Source organism: Panthera tigris, chromosome B3, assembly GCF_018350195.1.
Source record: "Panthera tigris isolate Pti1 chromosome B3, P.tigris_Pti1_mat1.1, whole genome shotgun sequence".
NCBI lineage: Eukaryota > Metazoa > Chordata > Mammalia > Carnivora > Felidae > Panthera > Panthera tigris.
The window spans coordinates 42,446,728-42,471,691 of NC_056665.1; the positions used below are offsets into that span (position 1 = coordinate 42,446,728).

General features: G+C 48.0%; 1 protein-coding gene across 1 annotated transcript in view; it reads right to left on the reverse strand.

The window, feature by feature from the left end:
- Positions 1-24,964, reverse strand: part of TLN2 (talin 2) — a 436,539-nt gene that overhangs the window by 364,383 nt on the left and 47,192 nt on the right. The window lies entirely within an intron of this gene.

Here is a 24,964-nt window from a genome sequence, read left to right on the forward strand (position 1 = left end):
CTTAAACGTACCTGTGAATTACCTTCCTTAATAAAACTCACGTTTCTAAATGTTACTCTTATTCTGTCTGGCTCTTAACCGACAAAACGAGTCAAAACAGCCTGCATTTCCAAATCTTAACCCTTCCCCTAAATTCTGTCTCTGTAATCCCCGAAGACTTTCAACAGCCAAAATGAGACTCCTGGTTTTCTTCAAAAACAAAGTTTAAGAGAAGAAAACCTTTCACATTTGAGTACAAGGAGTCTAAAACCTTTGGTGGGTGGGTGGGTAGGGGGCGGGAAACACTGAACATCTAAAAAGTCTCAGTTTATGAGATGGAAGGAATATAGAACCCAAATGAAAGCTCTGTTCCCACACATCAGGTTTATATACCCCAGAGACCAGAAACCTCCCGGGAAATGCTCAGAGACCCTAAGTAGCAGTACTTTTCAAAAATGGGTGGCCTAAGACTGTTGTCAAAGGTCATTTTGTTAAAATGAAATTGATGATCGAAATCCCAATTCTCTAGGAAATGAGTCTTCTGAGTGTATTTTTAAATTAACCTTCGTCTAATGATATATTTAAACCATAATCATCTAAATAGCTCTTTCCCTGGGGTTTTAGTTCCGGCTGACCCCGACATGTCAATACATCCTTGGACACATCACCCCTAACTTTGCAGACATGCAGGCAATTCATCCATAAAAAGAACATGAATGGGACAAAACTCAGGTGTCCCTCAGCTACAGAACTCAAAAATTCCCTCTCATTGCTGGAACAACGCTTAAAGGTACCTCACATTAAGTCAGCTTATACAAAGCATAATTACTCGCCTACTTTGAAGAAGTAAATGTCAGTCATTATGAATTTAAATTGCCCTATCTCTTAAGGAAATAACTAGGAAGTTGTAATAACAATAGTTGTGTTCTGTTTCTAGGGAGTTAGCTTCAGCAGGGACCAATCTGCCCCCACCCTCACTAAATGGGTATTTGGATCCGTTTCCCCAAAGGTCCAGTATTTATAGGCCAAAGTTACGGTTTCTCCTGCATCAAGTGGAACTTAGGCAGTGAGGTCATTTGTTTTGAAACTACAGCAACCACCCCAATTTCCCCCCACCATTTAGCATTCTAGTTACTCTGGGTCAAAGAAAGGAAATGCAGCTTTGAAAGAAAAGGTAAAGACTGCTAGGCCGCCGGGAACACAGTCAAGAATTCCACCCTGGACAAGCCACGGTATGACTTACTGTTCATTTCCCTTTCAACACTCAGGCACACGCAAATGTCACAAGTCCATGCAGACATACAGTTAGATCAAACCTATTTCAAAGTCTTCAACAGCTCCAGTATTCACCTAGAAAACGGAAAACAGGGGCCTGGGTGGCTCAGTCAGGTAGGCATCCGACTCTTAGTTTCAGCTCAGGTCATGATCTCATGGTTTGTGGGTTCAAGCCTCGCATCAGGCTCTGCACTGACCAGCACAGAGCCTGCTTGGAACCTCTCTCTCCCTCTTTTTCAAAATAAATAAATTTAAGAAAAAAAAAATGGGGGTGGAGTGCGCCTGGGTGGCTCAGTCGGTTAAGCATCAGACTTTGGCTCAGATCATGGTCTTAACGGTTCGTGAGTTTGAAACCCGCATCAGACTCTGTGCTGACAGCTTGGAGCCTGGAGCTTGCTTCAGATTCTGTGTCTCCCTCTCTCTCTGGCCCTGCCCCACTCAAACTCTGTCTCTCGCTCTCTCAAAAATAAACCTTAAAAAAAAAAAAAATAGGTGGAACAAAAAGTAACAAGAAAGAAACAAAAAACAAAACCTACCATAATGGCAACATTATTCCTTATCCTTATGGAGAGGGAGGGTCCACAAATTCCTCTGAAGTATCAGAGACTCTTTCACCCAAAAGAACACAATGCATTCAATTTCAAAGGGTTCACAAGCTCCCTGAAGTTTCTCTCTGTATGTGTGGCTGAGGACCCCTGCTGAATTAAAATGTTAGAAGGATTCCCCTTTTCTAATTCTCTCCCCCTTGTAAATGGGGGTATGAACGACAACCTCATTTACAAAGTGATCCACAAGAGCAGGGACCATGGAGAAAACTGGCTTCTGGTGGCATTTATGGTGGGAAAGTCACACTGTGCAGCTGGCAATGCTCACAAGGGTTTCAGAGCCCTCTACATCTGTGATCCTTTGCTGAACAGTTTAGCAGGAAGCTTCCCAAAGCTACTTGTTTATGCTCGGTACTTGATTTTTCAAAACCAAGAATATAATGCACATCAAGCAACAAACACACTTATCATTAGGAACGCATACACAGGTACTAACAGTAACAAAAGTAGGAGTGATCTAAACAAAAAGTTAACACACTGATCACCTCTGAGGTGAAAGGACATCTTGTACTATTTTGTCACACTGATTTCTTAACCTGGTTGTTGGCTTCACAGATGTTCATTTTACTCTTCAAAATGCACCTATACATTTTATATACTCTATGTATAGGTCACAAAGCAATTTGGGTAACTGGGGGTGGGGGGTGGGGGGGGAGGACTGGAGTCAGTCAATGACAAGGACCTCCAGGCATTCTTGTCTCAGCCCTCATTTAAGACAGGCCACTAAGCCTGTGGAATGAGGCCTGTGCTTGTCAAAGGGTGGGGCCCACAAAGGAACAGTTAAAATTCTGGCTCCAGGGGCACCTTCTATAAATACACTTTCATTTTTAAACGTCCACGCCCTGGGACAGTCCTGTGCTCTGGGGCTGAGGCCATGCTGACCTCCAGGGCTGCCTGTCACTCTGGGAAGGGCTGGTGTTGGGTTTCTGCAAACCCAGTGGTCTTTCCTCTTACATGCTCTGCAAGGCTCTTTCCGGCGGCACATTCTGTTACCATGAACCAGCCCGGGAAGCCTTCCTGATCAGCTGAGAAGGGAGTGAAGACCCAGAGGCTTCTCCAAGTTTGGAAGAACCCTTGGCCACTCCGTCCTCAGCTGGACACAAAGGCCAGGGTTCCTTACATATTCTCCTTCGGATGCATCATCCACCCTTGACCTTCCTGTGGAGAATTCTGCTCATTCAGTGAGTGATCAACTCAGCTGCTCATGAGAAAAAAAAATGGGTGAAGTGTCTGGAAACTTGAACAGTAGGTCTCAATTCCTCGCCCTTCCCACACACATACCAATATCCTCTCGGCCACATAAGGCAAGCAGGCAATTCAGAGATGACCCCTGTTTTGCAATCTCCCTAGCAGACTCACCGCCATTTTTATTTTCTAGTTACAGTAGCCAAACACTGACACCATGACATCCAACATTTCAATGGGTTTGGGACCACTTGGACTGATACCAAAGACACACGTGCCTCATCAAGCAAGTGCCACAGCCCGACATCTCCTGCTCAGAGTTTCTTCTCACTCAAGTCTGTGCTTTGAAAAAGCAAAACAGAAGCCAAAGAGTACAGAACACACTCTTTCATAAGTCACTTTCTTGCAAAAAAAAAAAAAAAACAAAAAAAAAACCACCTCACTGGATTCTGCCATCTTTCGAACTCAAGACAGGCATGGCTTGCTTTCCTGTGTACGCACACATGAGAATTTGAGTGTGGGTGTATGTGTGGGTGTATGTGCATGTGTGCGTGGCACACACACACGCGCCCAACATTCTTCTTGATGGATTCCAAACAATAGCTTCCAGGGAAACCATTGCTAGGAGTTCAGGAAAAGTAAAGGTCCTGCCAATTCCAGAAGGACAAAGGGTTTCAGCCACTAACAAGGGAACAAAATGATCTCATTGCCCCTTTCCCACTGAGACTGTAAGTGGGATCCTTCTCAAATTCAGAGCGCTCACTTACAGGCACGGTCACTGTTTCCACACAATGGGACCCATGTGGAAGGACAGCCAAACCAGGAAACAGATTCCAGAGGTAGCCTTTTGATGTTTAACCCAGACAATCTGCAGACGAGGCTCTACAGCCAAGGGGGGGGGGGGGGGGGGGGGGGCTGACACTCTCAGTGAGGAGCAAGACCCTGGCAGTAGTCACCGCATCTAACAGCTTGTTCCTTTAAACCAAGGCATGGGCCAGGACTGAACATGGACTGTCCAATGACAGGCATGCATCTCTGGGGCACTAGACTGTGCTCAACTGTAATTCCTTGTGATTCCCACAGGCCTCCAAGAACACAGGTAATAAAAGGTCTCATGGTGCTTTCCCCCACGTGTCATGGGTCATGGGACAGCACATAGTCCTACAGGGGTGGGTAGGGGTGGATGGGATATATGAAGGTAGCTGTTCGTGTAGCCCTCATGGGTTTGCTGCATTTATCACCCACCCAGAGGACAGGCACCGGGCTGAGTGGTGGGAGGAGGTGGTAGTTCCTTTTAAGGTCAAAAAAAATTCTGAAGATTCTTTCCTGCAAATGCCAACACACACACACATACACACACACACACACACACACACACACACACACGTAGCTGTGCTTCTAGTATCCTTGGAGATAGCAGATTAAGACACAAATGCTTTAAAATAAATTTTTAATTAACCCCACTATCTCCTACATACATTTTTAAAATAGCAAAAACAAACTCCAAGACAGTTTCATTGCGTAGACAAATACTTCACACACATGAATTAAGGATCCCTTGAGCAACCCGTGGGGGTGTGTGTTCTTTCTGCCCCAAACTAGGGCTGGGGTAGCGGCTGAGGAGTAAAAACGACCTCCAGGAGCCCCCGCAAAATATCGGGCATACTTGAAGGCTACACTGTTGGAAGAAAACTTTAGGTCCCATGTAAATATAGGAACTATTTTAAGTTATTTATCTTGAGAGCACGCACGAGTACAAGTAGGGGAGGAGAAGGGAGAGAGGGAAAGAATCCCAGGCAGGACCTACACGATCAGCGCAGAGCCCGATGAGGGGCTCAAAGTTACAAACCAGGAGAGCATGACCTGAGTCAACATCAAGAGTTGGAGCCACCCAGGGGCCCCAGAGCAAGTATTTTTTTAACTAAGCCACAACCTGCATCACCGGTCAGAGCTGCCAGACTTCTCCATCGCCACACCCCACCCAGGACCCCTGACACACTCTCCTGCGATTCCCGCTGCAGGTTTTGGGAAATCCGCTTCAGCGTACTTTTCATACTGTTCTAGAATCCTCTTTTCTTTCCTCTCTCAGCCCGGGGTTCCTGTCCAGCAAGGACTGCCCTTTCCTGGAGGCATCCCTACAGCACCTTACACAGGGTGCACAGTAGGGTTAAAGCAAGTGAAAAATCAAGAGGAGGGATTAAGGATTCCTTACAAAGGAGTTTGCAGGCAACTAAGGGGAGGCAGAGTTTGGGGAGGATGAGGAGGATGGCTGGACCTGTTCTGAGTACAGCCTAACTCAGGGATTCCACATCCAGGTTTGAAAACTTACAACTGTAATAAAGATACGAGAAAAAAAAAACAAAAAAAAAATCCAACAGTCTTCCCAAAGGCCCAGCCCATGTGAGCAGCCTGGCTTCCCCATCCCTCAGTCTGACAGTAGGAGAAAGACTTGAATTTAGACTCGAAACTGTTCATTTTCTTCTTTTCTGTGCCTTTCTGTTGCGCTTGTAGTGCTGGCCCCTTCTCCCGCCCTCCTCCTTTCTCCCCTGGGTGTGCCCTCCACCACATTCACAACACAGTTCCAATTACTTACCTTGGGAAAGGGCACCCTGCACAATGAGACCCCTACCAGATGGCTCCCAACTCCGCCCCTTCCCAGAGACTCACACAGATACACCTCCACCAACCACAAACCAGTCCCCAGAGTGTCTGTGGGATTCTCCCCACCCCACCACTTCCTGCCTTCCACTCACCCACTTGGGAGTCTGTGCCCAAGTCATTCCTCCCGGGAAAGCCCAACCAGCATCGCCGGATATAAATCTACCTTCCTCCAAAGTCTGGCTCACATCCCCTCCTCCCCCCCACACCCAGGCCCCCCTAGACGATCCCCAGGATGCTCCCAATCAAAATTAGTCTTTTCCTTCCCCTACCATGCCCTAGGCTTTTGTCTCACTGTGAGAGACCTTACACCAGCACGTTAGCTTCTGGGTGCCTTTCACCTCCCTGAAAGACTTCCTGGCGGGCATGGATGCCACCACCTTCACCTTCGTGCCCCATAGAGCATTCAGTATAAACCTTGGCAAGCAGTGAGGGCTCAGATACCTAGGATGTGACTATCACTTAGTGTTTCAAGGGTCTTTATGGGTGGCTCCCAGGATGCCAATTTTACAATCAAGCCAAGCACACTAACAGCCTGACCAAGAAGATGAACATTAAAACAAATTCAATCTATTTTTGAGAGAGCGACGGACAGAGAGAGAGGGAGACACAGAATGCGAAGCAGCTCCAGGCTCTGAGCTGTCAGCACAGAGCCCGAAGCATGGCTCGAACTCACGGACCGTGAGATCATGACCTGAGCTGAAGTTGGATGCTTAACTGACTGAGCCACCCGGGGCCCCGTTAAAGTTCCCCCCCGCTCTGCCCCCATACACACTCTAACACAAGTATTGAGTCACATCAGTCCATCCGTCCTGGCTCGATTTCCCAAGGGCCGAACAACCCAACTGCCTCTGCAAACCCAGGGTTTCTCCAGGACCTACTTGGAAAGCATGCGACTTGGGAATGCACAGGTACACTTTTCTTTATACAGGACACAGCTTCCAGATAAGTAGCATTGCTAAAGCAACTCCATTTGTAAATTCACTCTGAGGCCGTGGATTTCTGGACACAGATTAATCTACACACTTCTTCTAATTCACTGGGTAGGTCACATGGGTCTAGAATTTAGACTGGTCCCTTGGTCCTCAAATGCAGCTGCTTAGGAACAGACAGAAAAGGCAATGTCGTTAATGCTCCTCCCCGATGAGAAGTCTGCGTACATGCTCCAAGTAAAATAAGGAAGCATTATAGGACCCCAGTCAAGAAGCCTCTGGAATCTTTTTTCCCCCAACACAAATGTTTCTCATTTGGTCCAGGCCCTGTTTCAATTACACGCCAAGGCAAGACAAAGAAAAAGCCCACTACCTACCACCCACCCCTGCTTTCATGAAGACATTATAAATTATCTTTATTACGTCATACAGTAAAGTTGCCTCACATAAGGTAATGTTGACAAATGGTTACAGGAGCCGTTTTCTCAACAATGGCTTTATTCGTAGGTGTTCATTCCTTGGTGTCTGCCAGGCACCCGCCTTACAGCTCTCCAGAAAACCAGACGGCATCGGGATGTGTGTCCCGTCTGAAGCCTCTGGCGTTAATTTCTAAAGCACGGTCATGAACATCAACATCAAAACACAGCTCCTATGTAACATTAAACACTTTTAGAAACAAAAATTGGCTGTCTTGCTATTCTAACTTTCCCCAGTCGGTAGTTTTAACTCTCAACATGGACTCCACAGGCCAACCCCAGCGTCACCATTCTGTTAGAGGCATTTCAAATAAATTTTTAACAGCATGCTGCTATCTCCCCTGGCACATTTCATAGATTAGGTCAAGTCTCAGGTAACACGTTTAAATCCTCAGGGTCCCACAACAGCGCTAGGCCTGTCCCCTTTTGAGTGTTGGCTATAGGTTCACACTCCAGAAGGCAAGCCAGAAGCTTTCCCATTTAAGCCAGAAAGGAAGGAAGGGCAAACTTTGGAGTATTTCAGATTTGTTGTAATGTTTTGTTTATCTGTGAAACAGAAAGAGACACAGTACAAGCGGGGGAGGGGCAAAGAGAGAGGGGCAGAATCTGAAGCAGGCTGTCAGCACAGAGCCAGATGTGGGGGCTCGAACCCACAGACCGTGAGATCCTGACCCGAGCTGAAGTTGGACACTTAGACAAGTGAGCCACCCAGGTGCTCCTTGAATTTTTTTTTTTTTTTTTTTAGTTTATTCATTTTGAGAGCCAGAGAGCCAGCATAAACAGAGGATGGACAAAGAGAGAAGCAAAGAGAATCCCAAGCAGGTTCTGCACTGCCCATGCAGAGACCGATGTGGGGCTCAAACTGACAAACCAGGAGATTATGACGTGAGCCAAAACCAAGAGTTTTGGTGGCTCACCTGAGCCACCCAGGTGCCCTCAGAAGTACCTGAACTCTAAAAGGCTAGAAATCCTTTACTATCATTGTCTCTGTTGTTGAGTGTGTGAACTTACCCTTGATTCTACACCAAAGATAGATCTTTTTTGCTCCAACCAGAAATTTTAGATGATTAATTTGAGATCCCTGGCCCATGGCTCATCAGACTCTGCCAAAATTCCACCAAAAAGTGGGAGGAGCACCTGGCACTGAGAAGCAATTCACAGCAAGCATGAGATTGCCTTCATTTATCAAGTTCGATGTTCTAGCTTAAATTCAGATCATGCAAATTTTGCACTTATTCAATATGTGCATGCTTGCTTTCATTCAAAAATAACCTTGTGTCTTCCAAATTTACTGAGTAAAATTAAGGCTCCAGTAACAGTCTTAGGTTTCTCTTATGGTCTCCTATACCCAGCTTTACCACCCAGCACTTCTCCGGGAAGCATGATCTTGGCTCTGCCCTTCCTCCTACAGATAAGAAACCTGTCCATACATTTGGTGACTTGACCAAGAGAGTGGAAGGCAGGCTAGATATAGAAACCAGGTCTCTGGCCTCTCAGGGTTTGGGGGGGGGGGGGAGTGGGGAGTAGCTACCTACCCCTGTGCATCCATAGATTCACCCCAACTCCTTAATTCATAAAGTCATGGTCTACTTCAAAAGTCTGCTCACACATCTGCTCTGTATTTACATAAGTTTAACTTGTTAAGTGTTCTCTTCCAAGCTTACCCCATTTGCAAAATGTCACCTGTCACCATTTTCCGATTGTCCACCTGTCCAACCTGTCACCATTTTCCGACTGGCAACATCTCCTTCGTCTTCGGAGGATTTTGACTTCTCCCCTACTCACTACACACATGGTCCTCATCCACAACCATCAGCTAAAATCAAAAGGACAAGCTGCTTAAGAGACAAGTCCTCCGTGTGCAAAATCTAAGGAGAAAACCACAATCAACCTACTCAAGGGAGAACAGTCATCCCAAACACAATGCAATTCAGTTCACAACTGTGTTTACCACTTTCCCGTAAAAGGCCTTTGAGCCAGTTTTATCTACTCTAAGAGGTCTAGTAAACATTATTTTAGCTGCGTATTTCACATTTCAAAGCAAAAGAGGAAAGGGTTCATGCTATCTAAGAGTTGTGTTTATGAATTCCCAGGGTCACCATATACAGCTAAAACACTGGTTGGGTTGTGAACTGGGAGGAAAGAATTCTCCCCTAACAGGGCATATTTAGCATTTTTGGCTGTCACAACTGAAGGTGGGGTGGCAATGTATGTTCCTGGCATCTAGTGGAGAAAGGTCAAGGATGGTGCTTAACATCCTAAGAGGCACAAGGCAGCCTCCACAACACCATGATCCAACCCAATGCATGGCGGTCAGAACCCTTATTAAAATACAGGAAGCATCGGGGCCCCCTGGGTGGCTCCGTCAGTTAAGTGTCTGACTTCAGCTCAGGTCATGATCTTGCAGTTTGTGAGTTCGAGCCCCACGTTGGGCTCTGTGCTGACAGCTCAGAGCCTGGAGGCTGCTTCAGATTTTAGGTCTCCTTCTCTCTCTCTGCCCCTCCCTTGCTTGTGCGGTCTCTTTCGCTCTCTCACTCTCAAAAAGAAACATTAAAATTTTTTAAAAATTAAAAAAATACAAGAAGCTGGAAGAACATTGCGGCCAAGTCCTAAGTCTTCTCCCGATAGGCTGCTTGGTCTGGACATAGTATACGAATTCCTAGGTTTCTGGTTCACGATCACTCAACAGAGGTTGGCTTATTTCAGAGATTCTGCTCCTTCTAAATGGGATTTAACTGTTATTTCTCAAAGCCTTCCAGTATGGCAGGTCAAGCCTGAAGCTACAGTCTCTTACTTGAAGACTTTTGTTCAGGGGCATTTCCCTACCTGTCTTCTCTCTCAGCCCTGTCTCATTTCCATGGAGAGGAAGAACCATGATGAAAACAGCTTGTTTCTCTGTATCACCACCCACAAAACAAGTCCCTGGTCACCTTCCAGTTCACAGAAATGAAAAGCAGACAGTTCCTGGACCTGAGGAGCTCCCTCCAATTCTAAAATGATGCTTTGCCATTAGCCAACTCAAGACAAACGTGGGAACTTCATTTCAAATTCTGTCGTCTGCTTTGCAAAAATGTGTAAGCAACCAAGAGACAGCTTAGGGGGTAGACTCACTATCAAATCATTCTTTTATGGGTAGAGACAACTTGCCACCTCCTAGCCATTCCCTAAGCCTTGCCTATTGGCTCTAGCTGAAAACGAGCCTCCCATGAAAGAAGCCCGATAACCGAGAGGCTGAGCCCCTGCATATGCAACTCACCTCTAGACCCCAAGAACTTCTAGAGTCAGAAGAGGTTTTCCAAGTAAAAGGCTCACTTTCAGAAAAAAAGGAATTTAACTTGTCTCATGTGGGGAAAGGATTAACATCGTTAAGCACCTCCTTAAGTTTGTCATTGTCCATGTGTTTTTCATACAGCCCAGGACAGTGAACCACCCACCCAGCCATGCTGCAAAGAAATCCTAACTGTCCCCATTTTGCACTAGGCCAAGGGTTCTCCAGATCGCAAGCTGGGACAGAGTAGCTGGGCTAACCAACCAAGTGGGAGAAGACATCCAGAAGGAGAATCAAGAGTGAAGCTGGACTTCTAAGGCAAAAGGCAAAAACCACATACTCCAGGAGCTCAAGTGTTTAATACATTTCATTTGCCTCCCACAAAAACTAAAACCACTCACCAAATTTCCTAGTATACACGTCACCTATAAGCCAAATGAGAGAGGTCATCCAAAGATTGTGGAGGGGGCAGGGGAGACCAGGGCCAACACCAGATGCCAATGGAGGGTTAATGTCCCAAAGCAAGGCTTCTTCTCAGCAAGCCCAAATCTGAACTCCTAACAAAAATGCCCAAGGATTTAGTCACGAGCCCTCCCCTCAGCCATCAGAAGGAATGGCAAAAATGCTGAGTGAGTGCTGAGCGCCAGAAGGATCTCATTTTCCTAACTGTGCAAAGAATTTGCATTTAAAATGAGCATTTCATCAGACCTTCCAAGAATGCTTGAGATTTGGCTGCTAACAAGAAAACAAGTGATCCTGTACAACACCACGTTTGTAATTATTTACTTGGAGCCAAAGTAGCCGGGTTCCCTAACAGACTGAAGAGTGCTTGCAGCTAAACACATCTCCCAAGTCTGACAGAACTTAAAATACAGCCCAATTGCATTGACAAAAAAAAAGGGGGGGGGGCGGGGGGAGTGATGCAAAAGGTAAACTCCCTGGTGACCAAACTCTACTTGAATCAATCTTCACTTTCCAGGTAGTATCACACTTACAAAGGAAAGTATTTCAGAAAATGAAGATGCATTCTAAGAACTCAAAAGACAACCATTACGAACGTTGAACACCTTTCTTATTCTGCCACTAAGCGTGGAGTGCCAACCGGGAGAGGCACTGGGTGCCGAGGCACAAGTAACTTGGGGAAACCCAACAACAGGAAAATCCCTGCCAGGCCACCCAGCCGGCAGGGCTACAGCCTGTACTCACGGGACCAGTCACCGAGTAACATCGGTTGTCAGCATCGAGACCCAAAAAACGGAGCTGTAATTCGTTTTGAAGAAGGCAAGGAGGAAGGGAAGAAAGGTTTCAGAGGGGAACACCACCAAGGGCCTCATCACTCCTCAGCCACCAGAAGTGGGGTCAGAAAGAGGGGAAGTCAGTGGGTGGCTTTAGCCTTGCTCCAGAAGAGGGACAGTTTTAAGGAGTTTATTAAATTCAGCAGAGACTTTTATCTTTTTTTTTTTTTTTTCTCACTAGGAACATTGGAGAGTTCAAAGATGCTACAAAAACATCAAAAAAATGTTCAGAAAAGGATTACCAGAGCCACGGGGCTGGGGGAAAGGCAAGAGGCACCCCCACTCTGTAGAGGAATCAATACTCCAACTAGCCACAGGGCCTGTGGCCACCGCCGACAGCCCAACTGTACAACAGAAAGAAAAATCTTGGGAGCCTCAAGTTGTTTTAGTGTCTCTTTCCACATCCTCCTCCTTGCTACGGGGGTGGCTGTTCTGTGGTCAGGATGGCTTTTCACCAGAGCTGGATTTCCTAACAAGGGCATTTCAGTTAAAGATGAGACACAAAGCAATGCAAGAGGGCAAGAGAAGTCAGAGAATACAGTCCAGCCTGCAGCCTCCATCCGTCCTCCATGTGGTTCCCATTCCCACCAAAGCCTCGCACCAAGCTGGCTTTGTGTTTTACGGTCCAGAAGGGAGGCCAAGACCAGCTAACAAGAGCCACACCCACAGCTCAAGGCCATTTCCTCCTGCTCATCTCCCATCATTCAGCACTTACGCCACCCTTCTCCTAAAAACGACATCCCCTCCAATGAAGCAGATTGCCCTGCATCCGTGAGGTGTGATACCTCTCCAACACCTGTATCTGCCAACTCCCAGGCTGGGACTCTCCACCCTGAAGGTCCAGGAAGAGCCATCACTGGTTCAGTACGAGGAACCCAACTGGCAATGGCGGATTCCAAACCAGACGCCCCTAACACAGGGTTGCCAACAGCCAACTCCAAGCCTTACCCTAACTGGACCGCCCACAGGCCTTTCAGGAGACTGAAGCCAAGGGAGGATCAGCTGTGCACAGCACAGAGCATCACAGCAGCCCCTGCCACCCGGCCCTCTCCTGGGAGCTTTTGGGAAACCATCGCCTGCAATGCTCTTTCCACGATTTGGTTTTGTTGACAAGACATACCAACCCTCCTTGCGGACCTTCTACCAAAGAAGAAGGTCCTAGACCATTACTTCATTAACTCAGGTAGGGTCTTGCCCACACTTGGACCCTCCCTTTTCTGTGCTCATCAGGCCGCTCCCGGGTGGGCGGCAATCTCCATCAGAGCTACTAACTTGCTGAAAGAAAGGCCCCTCCATTTGAGGCAATTTCAAAGGATATTCAAGGCTCAAGGAATGGTTGAAAGGTAGAGTTACTAGTTTAAAAAATACTTCACCTTCCTTGAGTAAGATGTGTTGGTGTTTTGTTATTCAATTATTTCTCTGGCCTGTAAGGTAGAGAGTCAATTGGGGTTTTTCGTTTAAGAACCAGACCAGTGTTTTCCAAACGTAGCTGTACCAGGTGACCCTGTGAGTTAGCAGACTCTCTGAATGGTGGTTTAAGCACTTCCATCACATCCACCGGTCACCAGGGAGCAGGGCGGGACTAGCAAGAGACAAAGAGAACATACCCATGCTGCTGGCTGAGCAGGTCTGGACGCAGGAGAGAACGTCTCAACCCCGCATCTACCTCCCATCTCTTACTCAGGTAGTATCTTACCCACAGGTAGACATTTCAGAGACACGCCACAAATGGGACAGAAAAACCAGGATGAACCAGACACGTCTCTTTGGATAATCAGCCTGTCACTTCTCATTACACCCAACTCAGAGACATGAGAAGCGCAGAGGGACCCAGGTCCCCAACATGACAGACTGCAAACTTATCATCTCTAACACCCATCTCAAGTCGTCAGCGGAGAGGCGGGAGGATGACCCTGCCTGGTCCTCAGCACGCACAGAAACTGGAAAAAGGACTCGGGCACAAAAGCAAGCTTTGTCCCCACTAGCCATCCCTCGGCAAGCCCTTGCTCTGACGACGATGCCAGCACAGCCACAGCAGGGCTGCTCCGGGAGCCGGCAGCCAATAAAGGCTCCATTGTTGCCTCCTATCAATCTCTCCCAATTCCAAGAAGGGGAAGCCAAGGCCCAACAACAGACGGTGAGGAAGAGTGAATCAGACCGGACAGTCCTGACACTATCATCTGAGGAAACCTTTTTCTCCAGCTCTCTGCAAGATATGCTTCCAAACTATGGCTATTTACACCAGGATGGATAGCTCAAGTCACTACAAGCCACCCACAAGAAAACCACCACAGAGAAGTTGTCCCGGGTGCTCAAGGCAGGAGACGACCGATGAGAGGCCCACCTAGAGCCAAGCAGCAGATGAGGCAAAATAGGACTTGGCCACCCTCCCTCCAACCCTCCCCGGGTTCCTCCATATGGCAGCTGGCCCCCACCAACGTGCAAGCAAGCGCTTGCCCAAGACTCACTGCCACACACCTCCCCTTTGTCAAGGTCCTCTGCTTGTCAGGGCTGCATAAACGCAGACAGCACAGAGCACCAACACGCACCAGCCAGCCTCCTGCCCCTCCACACTCCCATACATCTTGTTCACAGCAGGAACTCTCCCCAGACAGAGCCACTCTCCCAGGGAGGCGGATCCATTTGAAGAGGCTCTTTTGCCAGCGAGGCCTGACCCCTGAGGAAGAGGGGCCCAGCTCCTCTGCATTAGAAGAATACACAGCTCAAAAATCTCTGGGAAACGCCAAGGAGAGCCCCCTTGACTACACTACAGTGCATGGGCAAACTCCACAGCTTCTCCAACATTCTCAGGTTATAGGACAGTTTATAAGGCACGACGTCCTGCTGGTTAAGTCCTCTCCCACTCCGAATCCTCCTACCACAGCTTGGTGGCCCTAATGCTACCATGTCAAGGAGGGCTAGATGCCCGCTTTCCTGCAGCAGAGCACCAAGAACGGGCAGAGCTAGAGAGAAGCCGGGCAGGGAGGCAATAGCACAGGGGGCACACCAAGCCCCAGAAACACAAAGGGCCACAAATATCTGTACTTCCAGTTTCCCAGAGCGATCAGAGCCTCTGAAGGCATACACACTTATGTGATAAGCCCTCATTCCCATCCCCAACCCCTGGGAATCTAAAATTAGCCAGCAAAGTCATGTATTCAGCCCTGTGTCTCCTACACTGCACCTGATAAGCGTCACTACCTCCTCTGGCAGTAACTTGTCTTGGGGAGTGCTATAAATACCACCTAAGCCTACCCGATGTGAATTATGAATACCAAGAATAGTTTCAGGGTTTCCAGGCACTGGCTATGTGACAGGGGTGTCAAATTCAAAGTCGCCAATGCAAGACGCCGACCCAGAGAACACTCAAATCCCTTGGGCCCAGCCCCGCATTCTTAGCCATGGGGAGGATCGACTCAAGAGCACATCTGCCTCCTGTTTGGCTGAGGCCGCTGCTACTGCAACTCTGGAAATCTAGTAAGATGCTCGTCGCCCCTCCTCAAATTGCTAGGAAGCATGATGCTGAAGAACATAGTATATTTGAAGTTACCCAAAAGGACAGTAGGGTGTTGGCCTTCCTGGATATAGAGCTCGTTCAGAGCTTTCAAAGGATGAGGCTCTTGAAAACACAAGGCTGGAGGGGAAGCAGGTACTGACTAGATGATCCCAGGCTATTATTTGTCTCCCTTGGAGCGTACCTCCAGGGGATTTTAATTAGATGTTTGTGGAATCCTCTCCAGTTCTTCGCATTTCAGAGGTTCACAAGTGCAGACTCCTATCCCCTCAGGAGCCGGGCTGGCTACACTGGTGTGGATGAGGGTGCTTGCTCAACAGCAGACAGCCAACAGGGACACCAGTGGACCTGGGTGTGGGACAAAGCCCTCAGCACAGGGAGCAGGTGAGGGAAGGAAGTGAGCTTGGAGGACAGAAGCCTGGAGAATGTGGATACAAGCCGGAGACAGGAGGGGTGGCCAAGAAGCAAAGGTCCCAGGAGAAGTCAATTCGGGGGAGTAATGTGTTCTAGTGGCAAAAAGGAGAAGGCGTTAAGTGAAAAGGATGATCAACGGCAAAAACATGGAGGACAGCCGGAGATCAAGCTGTAAGAATTGGCCAGTGAAAGCCTGTTGGAGGCCTTCCAGACGGGGTTCTGGTGCAGTGATAACTGCCGAAGTTGAAGGGGAGGGGCAAGAGGCATAGGTTCATCGTTTCTGCAGTTACCAATGTACATCCAACTTGGCACTAGTCAAGTTGTCCAAGTAAAATAACAAATAAATCCCACCCTATCAGTTCACGGCCCTGGTGCTCTGACCACCTTTGTGCTACCCAGTCCTCTCCCCGCTGTGCCTCGCCACCTTCTGGTCCTTGTTCCTTCTGTCTCTGCCACCCAGAACGCTCTCAACTGCCTTCTGACATCTGAGACAACTCGAGGCCCAGCCGAAGCCGTACTTCCCTGAGCCCCCCCCTCCCCCCGCGCTCCCCACCCCCCCTTCCCCACCCCCTTCCTGCTGGGGACGTCTTCCCAGACCTGCAAATTGCAGGGATCTGGTCTCCTTATTTCCTCACAGACTCCTGCAGGCAGAGTCAGGGTGTCAACGCTTCCGTAGTTCTCTCAGCAGGTGCCACATCCCTTTGCCCATAACAGACCTTCAAAGAACAGCAAGTATGGCTGTTTACTTTAAAAACAGTCATTTGTTGGCTCAAATTCCTTGTGCTTAGTAACAGACCTAACTACTGACACATTACCCCCAATGTCAACGATTTCCCCAGCATGTTGGATGCTGTCAGCCGCTCAGGAAGAGCAGAAGCAGGCAGTCAGTCCATCTAGAGGGAATGGGAGGTGGAGGCAGGCAGAGGGAGAAAACAAGATGCGAGCATCCAGCTCTCCTGTCCCGGACCCCACTTGCATCCGACGCCATCAGAGGAAGGCAGGGCCTTGAGAAGCATGCTACACAAGCCACCTCCTCAGAGAGCTATCGTAAGGAGCTCAGTCCTTAGGAGGCTACCCTAGGCCACTCTTCCTCTGAAGCGCTGAATCAAGGAAACCAGCCTTCCAGGGTCTGGGTCAAACTAAGGAGCTGGACCTCAATGCTCCCAACTCCACATCTGCTCATGCCCCTGCCCTGGCCTCCCAGGGTCAAGCTCAAGTTCTGCAGAGGTGAAGCATAAGGAGACCAGTGGAGGTGGTGCACAGATGCAGCACCCAACTTCTCAAGTCTTCACGTGCCCTACCCTCCACCCCTAACCGCTGGGCCTAAGAAGGATCCCACATCCCAGCAAGCATTCCCAGCCAGGTCCCCACATCCTGGCGGGGGCACCTGGCCAGAGAGCAAGCAGCCTTGAAGAGGACAGGCACCGAGGTGCCCTTCAGCACAGCCAACCAGAACATTCCAGTAAACCCAGAAGCCGGCAGCACTGTCCATCAACGTGTCAGGGCCTCCCCAGGAGAGGGGAGCAGCAGTTGAAGCCCACTTCGGGGGTCCCAGAGGCTTTCCTTCTTACTTTTATTTCTGCCTCCCTCTCACACAAATATTTGCTTGAGGACTGCTCTATAAACTGACATCAGTGGAAAGGAAACATCCGGAGTACAATCAGGGTTGAGTCATTAAATATCACGTAGTCCCTTGGGGAAGAAAGAGGCCAAAAGGAGCCACAAACTGCTAGGGCTTCAAAACCCCAAAATAAATTGTGTATGCCTTTGCTGTTAACACAGTATCAGGTACACCAGTGTCCTTGGAGCCTCGGGAGGCCTCTTCTGCAGGCAGCCCCCCTCAGCTCTTCTACAGGCTCCTGGGGACCAGGGCTCCCCATGTGCAGGTGAGCCTGACCTCTGGAAAATAGAGCCAACATTGATTTTCTCCACCTACCCACCAGCAGCTACAGGAAGGGCTCACACTGGTTGCAAATGCTGAAAACTATTATTTTCTCTCCTCCAAAATACTGAGGAAAAAGCCAGCCAGCCCCAGGAACCAAAATCCAAGGGGGAGGGGTAAGTGAAAACAGCCAGGCAGAGAATAGAAGAAATGATTCAGCGTCGGCCTGACTTACTCAAGGCAAACAGTCATCATCAGTTGCATTTTTGTGGAATTTACACTGTGAATGCTGATTCCAAGTACCACCAAAAAGAACAAATCCGAGGTCCACTGGTGAACGTGAAGGGACAAGAGAGAAACTTAGCATCGAGTTTCAATTTTTCACACTACATGACATCACCCCTCCACAGCCGGCTCCATCAGTCAACGAGAAACCACGGCCAAGGCAGACACAAAGTTGGCTCTGGGGAACCCCTCCGACACTCTGCCTGGATCCCCACTAGCAGGTATCCCAGCACCCATACACGAGTCAGTGACCTTAGATTAGGGCTCCTGCTTTGGGGCACCTGCCACATGCAGATCGTAGAACTGACACAAGTCTATGCAATTACTTGAAAACACAATTGGGGGAGGGAAGCACCTTGGTGGCTCAGTTAGTGAAGTGGCCAACTGTTGATTTCAGCTCAGGGCATCATCTCGCAGTTTGTGAGTTCAAGCCCCGTGTCGGGCTCTGCACTGACAGCACAGAGCCTGCTTGGGATTTTCTCTCTCCCTCTCTGTCTGCCCTTCCCCCGCTCTGGCTCTCTCTCTCCCCCCACCAAATAGATCATCTTAAAACACAAACACACACACACACACACACACACACACACACACACACACACACACACACACCCCTTTTGGGATCCAAGTTTTTTATTTTCTACCCCAAGCCCAATCACCTTCCTCTCTCAACCTGCCATAAACTCCACCCATCTTCTGAGATCTTTGTAGCTAACTACTGGCCTTTTTTTTTTTTTTTTTTTTTTTTTTTAATACATGATGCTTTGTTTTGTATTCATTGGGTTGCCCAAGTTTTGGCAAATAAAAATGCAAGATACCTAGTTAAATTTCAACTGCAGAGAGACCACAAGTAACTCCCACATATGACCCCATGCAATATACGGGACACCTACTAAATTTTTTGCTGTTTATCAGAAATTTAAATTCAACTGTGAAGCCTCTATTTTATCTGGCAACCTCAGTTCCACATTCTCAAGAAAACACTAAAGCCTGACAACAGCTGGAAGCAAATTTTGGGAGCCCCCAGCTGTCGGCTCATTCCACACCAAGGATTAGCTAACGCAGAACACTGGCCTGGCCACTCTGGCCAAGGATGAGCAGAAGGAGGGGGAGGGCTGCCTCCACGCAAGAGAAAAGCCCATTCTCCTCTCCTTTACTCAGAAGGCTTACTTACGATCTCGAGAAAAATGTGAACTTAGCACCGGAAGCCAGACACCAAAGGACAGATATTTTCTATTTCCACTTCATGGGGTACAGAATACAGAATCTCACCGCAACAAAAAGTAGAATGGTGGTTGCCAGGGGCAGAGAGGTGGGTGCGTGAGGACATAGTGTGCACTGGGTATGGACTTTCAGTTTGGGATGATGAACAAGTTCTGGAGACAGAAAGAGGTCATGGTGGCCCAACACTGGCAATGTACTTAGGGGCTCAAGCGCTCAATTTTCTGTTATGTGTATTTTACTGCCTTGTTTTCCCCCAACTAGCCAATTCTCTTCCCATTTGCCAGTTAGCTAGGCTTTTCCCTCTCCGAGGTCTAATTCATCTCCAACCTCATGGAGCAGGTATCTGCGGCTAAGGATCGGTTTCCAGGGAAACTCGATCAGCACGACACAAGTGAACAGATGGCCCAGGAAGGAGCACGCTTGTCGCTCAAGGCCACTTCTTCGTGCCCACCTGGTCCCACCCAGCCAGGCCTCGAAACATCCTGCAGAAGCACCACTCCTTCCCCACTTTCCCCTTTCCCTCTGTGTATTCTAAGGGCCGAGCACCATCCTAGGCCCAAGATTCAATGGTCTGTAAAACCTTCCAGGAACACAGCCCCCAGCAGCTCATCCCCACAGGCGTCAGGGAGGTCCCCAGGGTGGCAGAATCCACGGCTGGCAGCCCCACCCTAGCTCTGTCATTGTAACAAAGCAGCAACCAAGCCTTAGGACCCACAACTGGCCTTCAGGCAAATGAACAGGCCCAACCACAGATTAAAGACAGTGAAAAGAGAAAAAACAAGTTCAATGCCTGGGACTCAGACATCGAGTTCTTGCCCACTTGTTCACACAGTGGGACACAGTGCCATACATCCCGACTCTGGAGAACCCAGGCCAGCGGCCATGTCAAGTAGACATCTGACCCAAAGTTGCAGGTCACCTGCCTTGAGATGGAGGGAGCAGTGGGGCAGGGAAGGTGTTTGACCCACAAGAAGATTTAGGAACCTCATATATGGTTCTGGTCTGCACAATTAGAAGTGAAAATACAGGCACAGTCCAGGACTACAAAATACAAACCTTTGAAAGCGTCCCAAGACTGGTTGGAGGCAACAGCACATGTTCCTTGGCTCAGCACTGGTCAATGCCTGGCCCAGCCATCAGGGCTGTTGTAGACATGTCCTCTTAAAAACCCCGATTCTCCTCAGCACCTACTTGCCCACCCTGTCCCTGGCCTGACCAGACCACTAAACGGGCATAATTACCCCTCAAGGCCAGAAGGGCTGAGGCAGGGCTTGGGGGGGGGGGGGGGGGTTGCAGTCTTAGTAGGGGTATTCTGAAGCAGTGATTTTCTAACCTTTGATGCCTCAGAATAATACCAGGGATTCCCATTCCCATCCTGATTCCACTCCTGGCCTGCAATGGGGCTCAGGAATCTTCAGGTTTGTCAAGAACCCGAGGCATTCCGATGTAGAGGAATGCTCACAAAATCATGTTAGGTGGAAACAAAGCTTAATTGCCAACTGTAGATTCTGTAGGGGTCTACCTATGCTGTTTATACACAAATTGAACTTGCTCCCAAGTTCACCAAGGTATCTGCCTTGTATTAAGAGTGATTTGGATCAGCTGCTGAACTTACCTGCTCCATCAGCTGTCCCTCTAATACTCTAGAACACCTGAGCGATGCCAATTTCTTGCCTCCACTCCCTCGAAAAGTATGGTCTGGTATTTAAGGGTAGTTGGCAAGGAGCACGAAGAACATTCTGGTCAAGGGGACTTTTCTGAGTAAAAAGCTAAAGGGTGAGGACCCCCCTCCCCCAGACACACGGGGAGGTCAGCTAGGAAGCTAGCTAGCCAGAGTGGAGATTCTGCAGGACCCAGTGAAGACAACAGTGGGAGTAGGGTTCAAGGAAAATAAAGACAGGAAAACATGGAACCACGTATGTTTCATTGTGACTACTCAGCCGTGGAAAATGTAGCCACTTTCCAACTTTCTCTTGTCCTTGCTATGCATGGCTTTGGCCAAGGTTCTGTGGTTTTCATTTTTTTCATTTTTAACATTTATTTATTTTTGAGACAGAGCATGAACAGAGGAGGGGCAGAGAGAGAGGGACACAGATTTAGAAACAGGCTCTAGGCTCTGAGCTGTCAGCACAGAGCCCGACACGGGGCTCGAACTCACGGACCGTGAGATCATGACCTGAGCTGAAGTCGGACGCTTAACCGACCAAGCCACCCAGGCGCCCCTGTGGTTTTCATTTTTAAAGACAACTGGCACTCTGGGACCAGTGGCTCTGACTTTAAACTAGTCCTGATAGACCAAGTGCTGGGATTTCTTAACTCTTCTGCCTTCAGCCAGTGCACCTCCCTTCTGTCTGATCAAGCACCGCCTTCCGCCCCTAGGCTCCTAGCCAGGGAGGGAGGCATGAGAAGGAGGAATGTCGCTATCAGGACCAAACGCTGGCACAAACCATCTGTCAGAAGCAAAGCATTCGGTTACATGCAAGACTCGCTTAGACCCCTTATGAGAAACCACAGCACCAGGCACGCCGGCACTCGTCACCCACCACCCATCTGGGCCCCTCCTTTAAGCGGTGGTCCACCTCTAACGCTTCTCTTGGGAAGTTAAGCCACTTCATTTCAAGCCTTGAAAACTAATGCTCTGTGACACACTATTTTTCCTACTGCCATACAGTTTAATACCCAGCATTCAGTATTTTATATTAAAATCAGTTATCATTGTTGCTTCACGTCAAAAGCCAATTTCCCCTAAAACCGCGAGAAGCTCAGATACCACCAAGGAATATAAAATAGAGTAAGAAGCCAGTTGCCCTGCAAAACGATATAAATAATGCCCTCTTCCTCCGAAAAGGAAAAAAAAAAAAAAGCAGCCCCCTAGACAAATAAAAGGAGTTGTGAGATGGAGCATGCTCTTTCTCATCTGGTAAGAGGATACACTGCATTTTCACACTTTAAACTAGGTCAGTCCTTGGGTGCTGGTGGGGCACTTTTCAAGTACTTTCTTGCTTCAGATTTGGGCTAACAGAGGGGTAAGCCTGGAGACCCCTTCCTGAATCAGTATTCCCCACACCGAAAGCTCATTTCTAGTATTTTCTCTCCATGAAATACCTATGCTGCCCTGTAAAAAGAAGCATCTCTGATTAACATTAATCTGTGCCACATGACAGAAACATAAATGCCTTTTCCTGCCACTCATTTCAAGTGTTCCAGCGCTTCGTCCCAAGTCATCAACCTGTCAGCTCTCTAACGCATTTTCCACACCAGTTTTGTGCGAGAGCTACGTGACGGAGGGCACTGCAAACACTCGCAGAATAAGCTGAATGCAGAGACCAGGTCCTTCGACCCTCCCAATGCAAGCCTGATTGTGCCCTCCTCGGATGGCTCGAAGATGGTCCCATATTTCTAGAACCCCATTTGCAACACAGAGATTCAATTCAATAGTGGCTACCTAATTCTATAAAGACTGGAATGTAAGTGTTTGAGAAAAAGCTATATGAAATTTGGGCCTAAAAACTGGGTACTCAACAATTTTCACTGCTGTGGGCCTGGAGTCCACAGCACACGGGCCTCCCAAACCTTCTCCAGGTTTAACTCTAGACCCAAGGGGGTCCAGGGGAATCTAATGTAAGCTGAGAGTCTATGCAGGCTCACTGGGCCCAAGCAGAACCATGCTGGTTTAGCTACTAGTTCATGTCCTAAATCCATGGCCTTGGGGATAGTTAAAAACACAGATTCCTGGGCCCCTCTCCAGAGAGGTGGCTCTGGGGAGAGGCAGCCCCAGGTGACTGAGTGCAGTGTGTCCCTGGGCCAACCTTAGCAGCACAGGCCTGTCCCCCTGTGACCAATGAGTAGCCAAGTTCTATTTTGGGGCCATGAGCCCCTCACAGTAGCATGTTAGGAAATGGTGAGGCTAGAAATCCACTCCTTTCTATTGGCTACAGCAGAAGCAAAAATAAAAAAGCACTCTAGCAGAGGTGGTAGGAAGGGAGTTCCCCTAATATCCTGAGGGGATTTGGCACTTGGGAAGGGAGAACTCTGTCAGTGGAACACTTCTGAGAAAAGAGACTGATAACACTGTAGGAAGTTAGGGGTCCATGCACTTGTCTGGACAATACCACTGGCTGTTGCCGTATATGCCCACACCCTCTGCAGCTTTGCAAATCCAGCCCATGCTCCAGACTCTGCCCAAACCCCTCTGCCTATCCAGATTGAAGCCACCTGTCCCCACTTTAAACTCTTAACACAGTATCATTAATACCAACTTCCCAGGGCACCTGGGTGGCTCAGTCGGTTAAACATCCCACTTGGGCTCAAGTTGTGATCTCACGGTTTGGGAGTTTGAACCCCGTGTCGGGCACTGTGCTGACAGTGCAGAGCCTGGAACCTGCTTCTCTGTCTCCCTCTTTGCCTCTCCCCTGTTGACACTCTCAAAAGTAAACATTAAAAAACTTCTTAAAATACCAACTTCCCAAATTGCATTCCACCGAATTAGTGGTTAGTCTATGATCTTAAAAAAAAAAAAAAAAAAAAAATTAAGGGGCTTTTGTACCAAAAACAAGCGTGGGAAACCACAGATTACACAGATACACATTCATCATAGACATTAAAGGTTCTGAGAAGGTGTTCAATAAATAAATGGATTAGTTTTGTTTGACCCAGTATTTTCTAAACTCAACTGACCTAGGAATTTATTTGTGAAGGAAAGCCAATCTTGCAGAACTGATGATCCACAGAAGAGTTTGGGAAACACTGATCTACCCCATTCATCTAACAATTATTTCATTTCTTTAGCTTGCTCCTGGACTTTAACGGCTCATCTTGTGTTACTTACTTCTGTCATTTGCAAATTATCTTACGTAGAATATCCTTTGAAACTAGCAGGTCTTACATGCCTTTGAATTCTCAGCAGTCCCTATTGCAGTCCCTATATAATCAGTTATTGGAAAGTGTTAGATCTAATGGTATAAGTGACATATAGGTCACTTATGTAATGTCATGTAAAATTGATGATCCAAGCCACCAATACCGAACCATGACTAGAACCCAGCTCTTCCAAACTCAACTAGTCTTCTCTCTTTAAGAAAGCCTTCTTTCAAGCTCTAGCTGGCTTTCCAGCAGGTGCAACAACAGGAAGTATTTATGGGATCTGAATACCAAAGGCAGTAAGACACCATCAAAAGCAAGTACCAAGAAATGCAACACAAGAAGATCCAAAAATACCTGAGCTTGCTCAAGAGGAGGTAAGCACTCTTTGAAGGCTCCCCAGTGCCTATCAGGAGTCTCAGGCTTCACAGCTAAGTATCCAGAACAAGAAAAGACCAAGACACTTGTTTGCAGAGCTAAGACATTTGACTGTCTATTAGACTATCACGTTAAGTATTTGAGCACTGACTTCTTAGAGAGCAACATTTATACATGTAAAGCCTGATTATAATCAAACGCTACTTCAGAGTGTGTCTGTATCCCTGTACAGGCATGTACATAGGAAAAGCTGTTTGCTCCTAAGGAGATCCAGCGATAATACAGTGATAACTTTTTATCTCTCACACTAGCCGCCTCAAAGCAACATGGCATCAACCCTAGCATCAACACCAGAATCACCTGGGGTGGGGAGAGAAGAAGTTATTTGCCAATGCAGAATCAAGACCTCCTAAGGTAGAGCCATAGGTCCCTGCACTTTTGCCAAGTCCACAGGCGTTTCGAACTCACAGTGTAAGGATGAAAACTGCTCTCCGGAGGCCTGGGGTCAGATAGGACTCACTTGATGGACTGCCTCCTGGGCATGTCAACACATCTAGTTCTGCTGTCAGTTTCTTCGACAAGGCCTCCCTGACTTCCCTACACGTGGCATTCACTCTCCTGTCCCAAAACTCCTTCAACTGTTGACCTGTACAGCTGACACTGAGCATTCTCCTCTGGACTCTGGCCATGGCCAGGGACACTGGCAACTAGAATTTTGTTCAAGCATAAATTGTAGT